The sequence below is a fragment of the Dendrobates tinctorius genome, unplaced genomic scaffold, assembly GCF_039654945.1.
Source record: "Dendrobates tinctorius isolate UK_male_01 unplaced genomic scaffold, ASM3965494v1 ptg000036l, whole genome shotgun sequence".
In the NCBI taxonomy this organism is placed as follows: Eukaryota; Metazoa; Chordata; class Amphibia; order Anura; family Dendrobatidae; genus Dendrobates; species Dendrobates tinctorius.
In genome coordinates, this window is record NW_027361704.1 from 42,104,007 (window position 1) to 42,117,302 (window position 13,296).

Below are 13,296 nucleotides of genomic sequence, written 5' to 3' on the forward strand. Positions count from 1 at the left end.
GAAGCAGCAACCCTTCTACGACGAGCGAAAGGAATGCAGGATCTACGATACTGCGGCTGGGATCGCACTTGTGTTTTCAATCCATCTCGAGAGTAAAGACATATGACAAGTTTACTGTAAGAGCAGTGAGACTATGGAACTCTCTGCCACATGATGTTGTAATGGTTCATGCACTACAAAAATACAAGGAAGACCTGGATAACCTTCTTGATAAATATAATATTACAGGTTATGGGTACCAGACTGTATGATGGGGCGATGATCCAGAGAACTAGTCTGATTGCCATTTGTAGAGCCGGGAAGGAATTGTTCCTCTGATATGGGGAAATTGGCGTCTACTTCATGTGGTTTTTGTCTTCCTCTTTATCAGTGGTCACCAAGCTTTTTATTTTACCTTGCGAGCCACATTCACTGCTCCCTCGCCCCCATAAGAGTGACACTGAGAACCCGCCATAAGTGGTGTGATTCTAGCTAAAGCTCCCTCACAGCTGAGATCTTGTTCCCACTCCCATATATGCAGTATACTTACATCCAAGGGGTGGCACTTGAAGCCTATTAGGTATTACTGTATCGTGCACTCTCACCTCACATTGTATCCAGCTTCAAGTATCATCCTACCTCCAGCTTACGATCTTTATTTCTCTCCACCAGAGTATATGCACGTCCGTATCAGCTCTTCTATGCAGGGCTGCACACAAAAGTCAACACATGAAGACCTTCTCTTCATAACTGGTTGCCAGATCTGGTGCTAATGCATCCAGCTGGTAGAAAGCCGCCTACCACACACCACAGGGCCAAAGGCACATGTGGCTCCAGAGACTCAGGTTGGGGACCACTGCTGTGGAACAACCTGTTGAGCTATAGGTTGAACTTGATGGACTTCTGCCTACCTTCAACCATAGACACCATTAAACCAAGTTCATACGTCGTGGCCGATTTGTTGCAGACATTTCTGCTGAAGATATTTATTACTCAACGTAAAATAACAACTGATTTATACAGACTCCATCCCGAAATAGGAGAGGATTTCCTATAGCACAAATGACTGAAGCAGAAATGTGCCCAGTGATTATATCCTGACAGGAACAGGGACCGAAGAGAAGCACCTTGTGTGCACCAGAAGACGAGAAGTATGAAGCCTGGATGCTGTCTGCATGATATGGTGATGTGTGAGGACTTATTTTTTGTGCCCTGACCTGACGTTTTCATTGGTTCCATTTTGGGGTAGATACGATGTTTTGATCACCCAGCTGACAACCTATTCACCCTCCATGATCACTTCACCTATGGGCACGAGGAATGACACACGGCCCTGCCAGCGTGTGTTAAATGCCACTATCAGAGATTTTCCTCCGCTCCACCTACAGCTGTTAAAGGCACGCTATGCATCATCTGCTGATAAAGATACGAGCTCGCAAGGCAGGGACATGATGTATGACATACATGTATGTCATATGTCGCGAAGGGATTAAATGCTACACCATTCTTATTGAAGGTGCCTTTACATCAGCATCATTTTTGAATCTTAATTTTTTTTGTTGGGAAGTTTGAAGGGTTAAAAGTTTATCAGCAATTTCTCATTTACAAAGATATTTTTTTAGGGACCACATCCCATTTGAAATGACTTTGAGGAGTCTATATGACAGAAAATACCCAAAAGTGACATTTTAAAAACTGCACCCCTCAAAGTGGGATCCATTCACTATAATGAGGCAGATTTACTCTGGACTCTGTCTGACCTCTGTTCAGAGATGTCCTTTTCAGAAGTGCACAAAACTGTGCAATCCTAAAAACACGGACACCGACGATCATGGATTATATGGTGTCCACAGTGACTCCATCTGCCTCATTATAGGGAATTTTCCGCCAGGGGTTCTGTCTGAATCACCTATTTCAGAGATTTACACGGAAACCCCGGTGTAAGCGCTCAGCACAGAGAGCAGGATAAATGTGCGCCAAGCCTTAGTGTGATCTTTGGGAGGCAGAATGAAAAAAATCAGCAGCATGTGAAGAGTTGGCTTTATTTTTTAATCCGTTCCTCATGTGGTATAAGTGATTAGGCGACTTTATTCTTCGGGTTGGTGCAATTACAGCGATACCAGATTTATACCCGGTTTTTATGTTTGGCTGCTGTCACACACTAAAAGACACTTTTTATTGCGAAAACTAGTTTTTGCATCACTATATTTTGAGAGCTATAATTTTTACATATTTCGGTCAACAGAGTCATGTGATGGCTTATTTTTTGTGGGTCGAGCTGACGTTTTTATTGGTACCAGTTTTGGGCACATGACATTTTTTGATCACTTTCAATTCTGATTTTCGGGGGACAGAATGATCAAAAACCAACAATTCAGGAATTGCTTTTTGTTTTGTTTTTTTATACTGTTCTGCATGTGGTAAAATTGGTAAGGCAGCTTTATTTTTCGGGTCAGTACAATTACAGCGATACCTCATTTATATATTTTTATGTTTTAGCGCTTTTACACAAAAAATATTTTATAGAAAAAATAATTATTTTTGTATCACTTTATTCTGAGAGCTATAACTTTTTTATTTTTCTGCTGATGATGCTGTATTGTCGTTTGTTTTCTGCAGGACAAGATGACGTTTTCAGCGGTACCATTTTTTTTTACATCTTTTTGATCGTGTTTTATTGCACTTTTTGTTCGGCAGTATGATGATAAAGCATTGTTTTTTGCCTCGTTTTTTATTTTTTTACGGTGTTCACTGAAGGAGTTAACTAATGGGATAGTTTTTTATCGTTTTTTTTTCATTTACATAAATGTATTTATTGGGAAAAACTTTTTTTTCTTTATTTAGGAATTTAAAAAAATATATATTTTTACACATTTTTTTGTTTTTGCATTGCTCCAGCATGGGACATCACTATATAATGTCAGATCGCTGATCTGACACTTTGCCCTGCTTAGTATCAGATCAACGATCTGACAGGCAGTGAAGGAGGCTTGCCGGCGCTCGAAAGCCACCTCACTGAAGGACCCGGAAGGACCCCGTGGCCATCTTGGTGCTGAGGGTCTCAATGGAGACCCTCAGGACAAGGCGATGCTAGCTAGCACCAATCGCGGGCATTGCCGCAGGGTGTCAGCTGTCACATGCAGCTGACACCTGCATGCGATCGCTGCTGCGCTTAGCGCGAGGCCGCGCCATTCTAGTATTGCTGTTTGCGGGAACTCACTTCCCGTAGAGCAGTACTAGTACATCACATGTCGGAAAGGGATTAAAGGGGTCTGAATACTTTCTGTACCGTGCGTGTGTGTGTATATATATATATATATATATATACACACACTAGCTGAAGAGCCCGGCGTTGCCTGGGAATAGTAACCAACTGTGATTAGTTATAACAAATTATAATGATTATATTGCACATAAAAACCGTGCATCTAATCCTATCCTGTGTGATACTGACTGCTGAGCCGTGTATCTAATCCTATTCTGTGTGATACTGTGTGCTGAGCTGCGTATCTAATCCTATTCTGTGTGATACTGACTGCTGAGCTGCGTATCTAATCCTATTCTTTGTGATACTGACTGCTGAGCCGTGTATCTAATACTATTCTGTGTGATACTGTGTGCTGAGCCGTGTATCTAATCCTATTCTGTGTGATACTGTGTGCTGAGCCGTGTATCTAATGCTATTCTCTGCGATACTGTGTGCTGAGCTGCGTATCTAATCCTATTCTGTGTGATACTGACTGCTGAGCCATGTATCTAATTCTATCCTGTGTGATACTGTCTGCTGAGCCGTGTATCTAATCCTATCCTGTGTGATACTGACTGCTGAGCCGTGTATCTAATCCTATCCTGTGTGATACTGACTGCTGAGCGGTGTATCTAATCCTATCCTGTGTGATACTGACTGCTGAGCGGTGTATCTAATCCTATCCTGTGTGATACTGACTGCTGAGCTGTGTATCTAATCCTATCCTGTGTGATACTGTCTGCTGAGCCGTATATCTAATCCTCTCGTGTGATACTGACTGCTGAGCCGCGTATCTAATCCTATCCTGTGTGATACTGACTGCTGAGCCGTGTATCTAATCCTATCCTGTGTGATACTGACTGCTGAGCGGTGTATCTAATCCTATCCTGTGTGATACTGACTGCTGAGCCGCGTATCTAATCCTATTCTGTGTGATACTGACTGCTGAGCCGTGTATCTAATCCTATCCTGTGTGATACTGACTGCTGAGCTGTGCATCTAATCCTCTCCTGTGTGATACTGACTGGCTGAGCTGTGTATCTAATCCTATCCTGTGTGATACTGCCTACTGAGCCATGTATCTAATCCTATCCTGTGTGATACTGGGCTCCCCCTGCAGTCTGTGTCAGAGGGTGGTCTGTGTTGGCACGGTAATAAATTGTGTTATTTCCAGCTTTACAGAAGGATGATAACACCATCGAAATGATAAGAATAATAGGCCTCAGCTGCCACAACTGTCTACAAAGAAAACTGTTGCTGATAGCAACCAATCACAGCTCATTTTTCATCTTTTAAACAGCTCTGGGACAGCGTGGCGAGTTTTGAGTGGCGACTTTTGTGTTTCGATTTTTATGTGGCGAGGTTGGTGTATGTGTGGTGAAATGTGTGCTGAGGGTGGTATATGTGGTGAAGCACGTGGTAGTGTGTGGCGCATTTTGTGTGTGTGTTCATATCCCCGTGTGTGGTGAGTATCCCATGTCAGGGCCCCACCTTAGCAACTATACGGTATATACACTTTGGCCCCATCGCTCTCATTCTTTAAGTCCCCCTTGTTCACATCTGGCAGCTGTCAATTTGCCTCCAAAACTTTAACTTTCACTTTTTCCCCATTATGTAGATAGGGGCAAAATTGTTTGGTGAATTGGAACGCGCGGGGTTAAAATTTCGCCTCACAACATAGCCTATGACGCTCTCAAATTTTGTGGCTGTAGCTGCGTCGGTGCGGATGCCAATCCCGAACATACACACGTACATTGAGCTTTATATATATACACATATATACACACACACACATATATATATATATATATATATACATACATACACACACACATCATTGGTCAGAAACCCTTTCCTGACGATGACTTATATTTACGTCAAAAGTCGTGAAGGGGTTAAAGAGTAATATTAATTGCATAAATGAATAGATAAAAAATATTACAAAGTTTCTCCTTTTCATATCAGTGAAATCTACCGTACTTCTTTCTTGCCGGAATCTCCTTTGGTGGGCACTGCACTTGCAGCTCTCCTGACCTCATGTGTCAGTGAGCTGTCAGTCAGAGGCCGGCAGCAGACAGTGCGGTGGAGGTAGAGGCAAGAGAGCAGACGGTGCAGTGTCAGCATTAAAGGGAACGGTCACTATGAAAATGTCCAATCTGTAAACAGCATTTTCTAGAGCGAGGGAGCCGAGATTGATTTACAAGGTTTGTCAGAAAAGAGTCGGTATAACCTGTGTTTTCATCATTTAGTCCTCTGCACTTTCTGGGATTTTTGGTCCAGTGGGCGGTCCCATCAGTGAATGACCGCTATCTCTATGTACACATACAGTTGTGGCCAAAAGTATTGACACCCCTGCAATTCTGTCAGATAATACTCAGTTTCTTCCTGAAAATGATTGCAAACACAAATTCTTTGGTATTATCTTCATTTAATTTGTCTTAAATGAAAAAACACAAAAGAGAATGAAGCAAAAAGCAAAAAAAAAAAAATGATCATTTCACACAAAACTCCAAAAATGGGCCAGACAAAAGTATTGGCACCCTCAGCCTAATACTTGGTTGCACAACCTTTAGCCAAAATAACTGCGACCAACCGCTTGCGGTAACCATCAATGAGTTTCTTACAATGCTCTGCTGGAATTTTAGACCATTCTTCTTTGGCAAACTGCTCCAGGTCCCTGATATTAGAAGGGTGCCTTCTCCAAACTGCCATTTTTAGATCTCTCCACAGGTGTTCTATGGGATTCAGGTCTGGACTCCTTGCTGGCCACCTTAGAAGTCTCCAGTGCTTTCTCTCAAACCATTTTCTAGTGCTTTGTGAAGTGTGTTTTGGGTCATTGTCCTGCTGGAAGACCCATGACCTCTGAGGGAGACCCAGCTTTCTCACACTGGGCCCTACATTATGCTGCAAAATTTGTTGGTAGTGTTCAGACTTCATAATGCCATGCACACGGTCAAGCAGTCCAGTGCCAGAGGCAGCAAAGCAACCCCAAAACATCAGGGAACCTCCGCCATGTCTGACTGTAGGGGCCGTGTTTTTTTCTTTGAATGCCTTTTTTTTCTCCTGTAAACTCTATGTTGATGCCTTTGCCCAAAAAGCTCTACTTTTGTCTCATCTGACCAGAGAACATTCTTCCAAAACGTTTTAGGCTTTTTCAGTAAGTTTTGGCAAACTCCAGCCTGGCTTTTTTATGTCTCGGGGTAAGAAGTGGGGTCTTCCTGGGTCTCCTACCATACAGTCCCTTTTCATTCAGACGCCGACGGATAGTACGGGTTGACACTGTTGTACCCTCGGACTGCAGGGCAGCTTGAACTTGTTTGGATGTTAGTCGAGGTTCTTTATCCAACATCCGCACAATCTTGCGTTGAAATCTCTTGTCAATTTTTCTTTTCCGTCCACATCTAGGGAGGTTAGCCACAGTGCCATGGGCTTTAAACTTCTTGATGACACTGCGCACAGTAGACACAGGAACATTCAGGTCTTTGGAGATGGACTTGTAGCCTTGAGATTGCTCATGCTTCCTCACAATTTGGTTTCTCAAGTCCTCAGACAGTTCTTTGGTCTTCTTTCTTTTCTCCAGAGTTAACTTTAATTCATGTCAACTGGCTGCAAGTGTGATTTAGTTATTGCCAACACCTGTTAGGTGCCACAGGTAAGTTACAGGTGCTGTTAATTACACAAATTAGAGAAGCATCACATGATTTTTTGAACAGTGCCAATACTTTTGTCCACCCTCTTTTTTATGTTTGGTGTGGAATTATATCCAATTTGGCTTTAGGACAATTCTTTTTGTGTTTTTTCATTTAAGACAAATTAAATGAAGATAATAACAAAGAATTTGTTTGCGCAATCATTTTCAGGAAGAAACTGAGTATTATCTGACAGAATTGCAGGGGTGTCAATACTTTTGGCCACAACTGTATATAAAAGAAGATTTATATGATGAAAACCTAAGGTTATACTGAATCTTTTCCCCTGCTAGAAAAGCTGTATATCGGCTCGCCAGCTGCTGAAAAATGCCTTGAATCGAGGTGCAGTGCATGGAGGCTTCAGACCCACTTCTGGGTGTAGATATAGCAACAAACTGGAAAAATCCAGAATCCGCAGGAAATAACATTTTTATTAGAGGTTGTAGTAATGACAGGCAGTGAGAGCACAGAGCTGCACACGAACCCCGATACTGGACGTCTGCGGTCGGCCAACACTGACAGTTCTGCCGATATACATGTGAGGTGTACGGCCACCCTGTATTCTGCTGGGGATAGGGACAGAGTTTGGAGCCTCTGTAAGTAGTAGTGTCAGTCCATGGTAAGAATTCTGGGGGAAAGGTTGGAGGAAAGAGGACTTGAAGAAATATTTGGATTTGATAGGAGAGTCGCTATTGGATTTGAAAGGGAATGCATTAACCCCTTTTCAGCGTGTGAAATTTTCATCAAAAGGTCAGGTGGGGTATATTGAGCGGGCACAGGAGCTGAGCCCGCTCCATGCATGGCACTTGTTGACTGGTATAGAGCCAGCACTTGCCTCTAACTTCAGCGATCGGTCTGATGAATAAACTACATATTGCCCCACAATCTTCCCATACTCAGCTTTAACTTTTTACATTTTTTTTTTTTTTTTAAATTCGTTTATTAAACAAGAAAAAAAAAAAGTAATGTACAACATACAGATTTGCTTGTGGCTATAAACATTGTACAGAGCATACACATTACCATCTGTTTGTTAAATACTAAACAAAAAAAAGGGAGAAAATGGAATACTCTTATTAATATACTGATAAGATATGCATAATCCCCCAAGTATATACAGAGAGGAACAGGCTATACACTATAAGAATGTACATCACTCTTTACCTTATCACTCAAATAATATAGATTCCTAAACTAAAGCTGGCGTCACACATAGCGACTTACCAGCGATCCCGACACCGATATCAACGTGTCAGGATCGCTGGTAAGTCGCTATGTGATCGCTGGTGAGCTGTCACACAGCTTCACCAGCGATCAGCACAGCGATGTCGAGCGCCCAGCATCGCTGTGTTCGTTAGCGCTGATGCCATATCCCCGTAAAAAAAATAGATTTAAAATAAAAAATATAGTTATTCTCACCTTCCGACGTCCCACGCAGCCATCCTGCTTCTCTCCACGCTCCGGTCCCAGTAATCCTTTGTGAGAATGACCGCGAGATGTCACGGTCTCGCGGCAGCGCGACATCTCGCGGTCATTCATGCAAAGGATCATTGGGACCGGGAGCGTGGAGAGAGGCAGGATGGCTGCGTGGGACGTCGGAAGGTGAGAATAACAATATTTTTTATTATTTTTTTACAGCTGATCGCTGGTCTCCCGCCTGTCACACACAGCGATGCGTGCTGGCCATCGGGAGACCAGCGACGAAAAATATGTCCAGAGGTTTCTTGCAGCGATCAGCGATACCGGCAGGGGGGCCGCTCGCTGATCGCTGTCGCACACAGCGATCTCGCTGGTGAGATCGCTGTTGTGTCACAAAAGTTGTGACTCAGCAGCGATCTCGCTAGCGAGATTGCTATGTGTGACTCCCGCTTAACCTACATCATCAACTATTTACTAATTCGCAGCCTACTGCCTTGCACTATATTATCTCACATGCAATGTCTTCACTCTACAATGTAAGATGAGAAGAACTCCACCTCCCCCAGATCTTTTCAAATTTACCCGGGCATCCCCTGTTATGATATAGTGTGCGCTCTGTAGGGATTCGAACTCGCTCAGGTGCAGCGGGAGACAATCATGAGGCAGGTTCTTCCCAAAGTTCATGAGGTTTATTTTCTCCATAAACCATAACTCAGCATATCACCAAAATAGCCTCTAGCTTAGGCACAAAAGAACAGAAATGTCCGTGGCTTCAGACTCGGACTGAGAGTCTCAGCACATGCTGGGAGGTGTAGTCCTCCCCATATACAACTAATATACATAGGCCAGGGCGATGTCCAGAGCAGCGCTCTATCTGCAGCCGCAGACCCAGGAAGGCTTCTCCTTCCTTAGCACATAGGCCACTCTCTGTAGTGTCCCACCTGGACACAGGGAAGTCTGTCCACACTCTCACATACTCCCTCCACTCTCACATGTGTCAAACACCTCAATTACATAGCTCTGTAACCACACCCACAGGTGATCACATGGCTGTGATATCACTAAAGGTTGTATTGCACATACAGGCTTCCCTGACACAGTGTAACAGAAAGATCAGCAGTACCTCTGCTGATCAATACACCCTGGAGCCTGCATCCCAAGGCCACCCACCTTGAGACCCATAATGGTCATTTAGGACCCTGCTCCTGTTACCACACTGAATGTGCCTGTACACCCGTCCTGGGACACCCACACAGCGCCCCCTAGCTGACATAGTGGTCACTACACCACATACCTCCCCCCTCTGTTCAAACTTGTGGGGTTGAACACATGACATCACCCAGGTATCTTGAGACCTGGCACCCATGTCACCTTGCCCTACAAGTCGAGAGGACCATCTCCGTCTGTTTCGGTAGTCAAACTGCCTCATATTCACGTTAGGCCTCCCCCGCCCCCAGCGGTCAGTATCTCGGCCTTGGGCTTTGGCCTTCCCGTCAACGTCCGTCAGTGTGATCAGACACTCTTTAGTCTCCACCTGTTTGCAGTGCGCTCCGTCACCCGACCTTTCTCTCACTGGCCGGCTCTCCCAGTTCACACGGTCATGAGTCCCACGTCCAGCTGGGCCAACTGGCTGGTCTGAGTCTGACCCTCTGTCACTATGTCCACCACCGGGTCTCGTGCCTATGTTACTACGATTAGAACGGCCACTTGCGGACTCTCGACGTTCTTGCCTTCGACTACCTGTCCTTTCATTCCTTGGAGGATCCCTTCGGGTCCTTACACCTTGGGTTGGAGGTGGACGCCACCTGACGTTCTGTATCTGCTTATTCATCTGCAGCCGATCCTGTCTTAGCTGCTCAATCTCCTTCAGGTACGCTACCCGATATTCCAGGAGCATGCGAAGCGTCTCAATGCTTTCCACCGAACCAACCACAATGACAGGAACCATGTCATCTTCAACAGCGACTTGGATTTCACCAGCAGGTGGGATCCTCACTCTCTTCACACTGGATCGATTCACCATCTCCTGCATCACCTTTCCAAGTCTGCCAACGACTTTCCCTACCAGATTTCTGGGTACCGGAATTATGTCTTCCACAAAGCCCAGCCGACTTTGAGCTTCCCTTGCAAGCTCCAGACGTCGAGCGGCTTTCCTATTACGCTCCACGAGCATCTGTTTCGTGCGGAGACATTGTAGGTGCATCTCCTTCAGGACAGCCACCCTTCTCTCTGTGTCTTCCGTTTCTGCCAGTATCACCAACTGGTCTGTTTCTGGTGCCCAGCTCACACTATAGGCCTTTACTGCCTTTTTAAAGGTCTCATGGACACCTTCGCTGGCACACGCTTCTCGCACGTTTTCGGGTACCTCCATCACGCACTTGAAGGTCATGGACTTGCTCTCATCCTGGACAGATGGCTCTGGGTTCCCCACGGACACTTCCCTCAAGGTATCTGCCAAGACCGGGTGACTGTCTTGTGCAGCTCTTGGTTCACCATCTTCCTGAGATTTACAGTCTTCAGGACCCTTCTCCAAGATGGACTTTGGCAGTTCTGCCTTGCTATCAGTCGGGCACGGCCGCTGTACGTCTTCGCCCATCCACTTGTCCTGCAGAAGACCTTTTACTACTCCACTGAGTTCTTGCAGAACTTTATCTCGCTCCTCTGCCAGGTAGCGACGCTCATCCTCTCTCCTGAGAATCTCCTGTTGATGCTTCTCTTGGGCCTCTCTGAGCACCTCCATATCTTCCAACAGGGTCTTGTTCATGGTTTTACAAGCGGACAGGTGACCTCTGAGCTCAGAGACTTCCTTCTCCAGCTCATCCACTCTGTGCTCAGCTGCTTGCCTTAGGACTCTTTCCCGTTCGACATGTTCTGTTACAGTCTCCTTTATCAGCTGTATCTCACGATCTTGTTCTCTTTTGTTCATCACGTGTCGCACCACTACCTCTTTAATTATATCGTTAAAGGGTACCACTGGGTCAGTCACCCCAGTCGAGTGAACCCTCCAGTTACCGTCCAGCACCAATGTGTCTAGTCCAGTCGTCTCATCCCCCAGCCCACCATCTGTCTTATCACGAGACATCAGGTCCGTCAGTTGGGCAGATGTACTTCTTCCTCTGGTCAGTTCTACCTCTGACCTGTCCATGTCAGGAGCCGTCACTGTCTCAGTGTCCGCTGGCCCCACAGTCGAAGCATCTCCATCGTCAGACCAAACGTCATCAAACAAAAGAAAGTCCCGGCCCCTCTCCCAGGCATAGACTAAGTCCCGTGGTATTCCTCTACCTTGGCACTCACCACCTTTGGTCCCCTCAAACACTACTCTGTCTACTGCGTAGTTCACCGTGACCCCGTGTTTACAGCGAACCCTGATGTTTTTCTCGGTCAGAGAGAAAACGAGAGGAGTTCCTGTCAGAGTCACCTGACTCTCTGATTCCAGCCGACCAAAGGCTCCTTCCCGGTGCAGCATCACTGTACACATCTGTGGCCCATCATTACTCCCCGGAAAGGATATTCCACATTCTGAAAAAGACCTGCACATACACTGCGGTACTCCAGACATACCTACTGAGACACCCAGTGCTGTCACTTGTTCACACTTGGCCCCTTTCTGGACCACCACCCCGCTTTGGGTTGCCACCCCAATTTTGGTCACCGCCCCCTTTTGGAACTCCACCCTTTTTGGGTTACCACTCCAATTTGGGTCACCGCCCCCTTTTGGGACTCCACCCCTTTTTGGGTTACCACTCCAATTTGGGTCACCGCCCCCTTTTTGGACTCCACCGCTTTTTGGGTTACCACTCCCTTTTGGGTCACCACTCCCTTTTGGGTCACCGCCCCCTTTTGGGTTACCACTCCCTTTTGGGATTTCCCCATGTCCGTCCTGCAGAACCTCTTAGGCCACAGTTCACACCACACAGTTTGTCTCTCACGATACCAGACAAGTCCTTGCTGGCACCACCACAGCTTCTGCTGTCACAAACCACCGGCACCTCCAGCTGCCGTTCACACACACACAGTGGCTGGTGTCACTGCAGTTCCTGCTGCGCCATCTTCGTGGACCCGCCGATCCACTGGAAGCCGCTTGTCCCCTTCGTAACCCCGCCGGATTACTGGAAGCCGCTTGTCACCCTCAAAGATAAAAAAGCCACAAAAGTGCGCCCATAGGGCCTTACCAGTGCAGGTATAATGGGTTATGCAGCAATAATACAGGGTACTCACCCTTAATAGTTATGTAAAGCCACAACTACTGTATCCGCTTAGTCACATGCAATAAAGCTGCAGCAGGATGGTGTAGACAGACAGCGTCTGCTACCAATGCTCCCAGGGCAGATCCCAAAAAAGGAAAAACACCAGGTCCTTGTGCTGCGAGACCTTCGTGACCCCACTGAGCCACAGCAAGCACCTTCAGGTTTTGCAGAGGAAAAGAAAAAAAAAAAAAAAAGAGAAAAAACACATGCACAGTCTCTCACATGTCCTGTTCGTGTGCCACTCAGGACGTACCGTCTCCACCTGAGACCGTCCAACACACAGGGCACACCGGGTGCTATTCAGGGAGCCGACCCTCCTCCCAGGGTCTCCCAACACACCAGCCTCACCAGGTCCAGGGGCTCAGCGGGTGCTCTTCAGGACATCCGTCTCCGCCTGAGACTGCCCAACACACGCCTCACCAGGTCCAAGGTCATAGCACGTGCTTCAGGGCTCTTCCCAACACTGACCCTCCAGGACCTTGCTCACTGACCCCTCCAGGAACACAGTCTCTCACTGACCCCAGTGCAACACAGACTCCTGTCTGTTACCTGTGTCGGCCACACAGGTTCCTGGACGCCTCTTCTCCTCAGAGGTATCCCACAAATTTTAATACAGTCACTTTCTCTGACCTCGGTCAGTATTACTCACAGTTGTCAGACCGTCTGCTCTCCTGGCTCAGAATCGACAGCACTGCCACACGTGCTTCTGGGAATC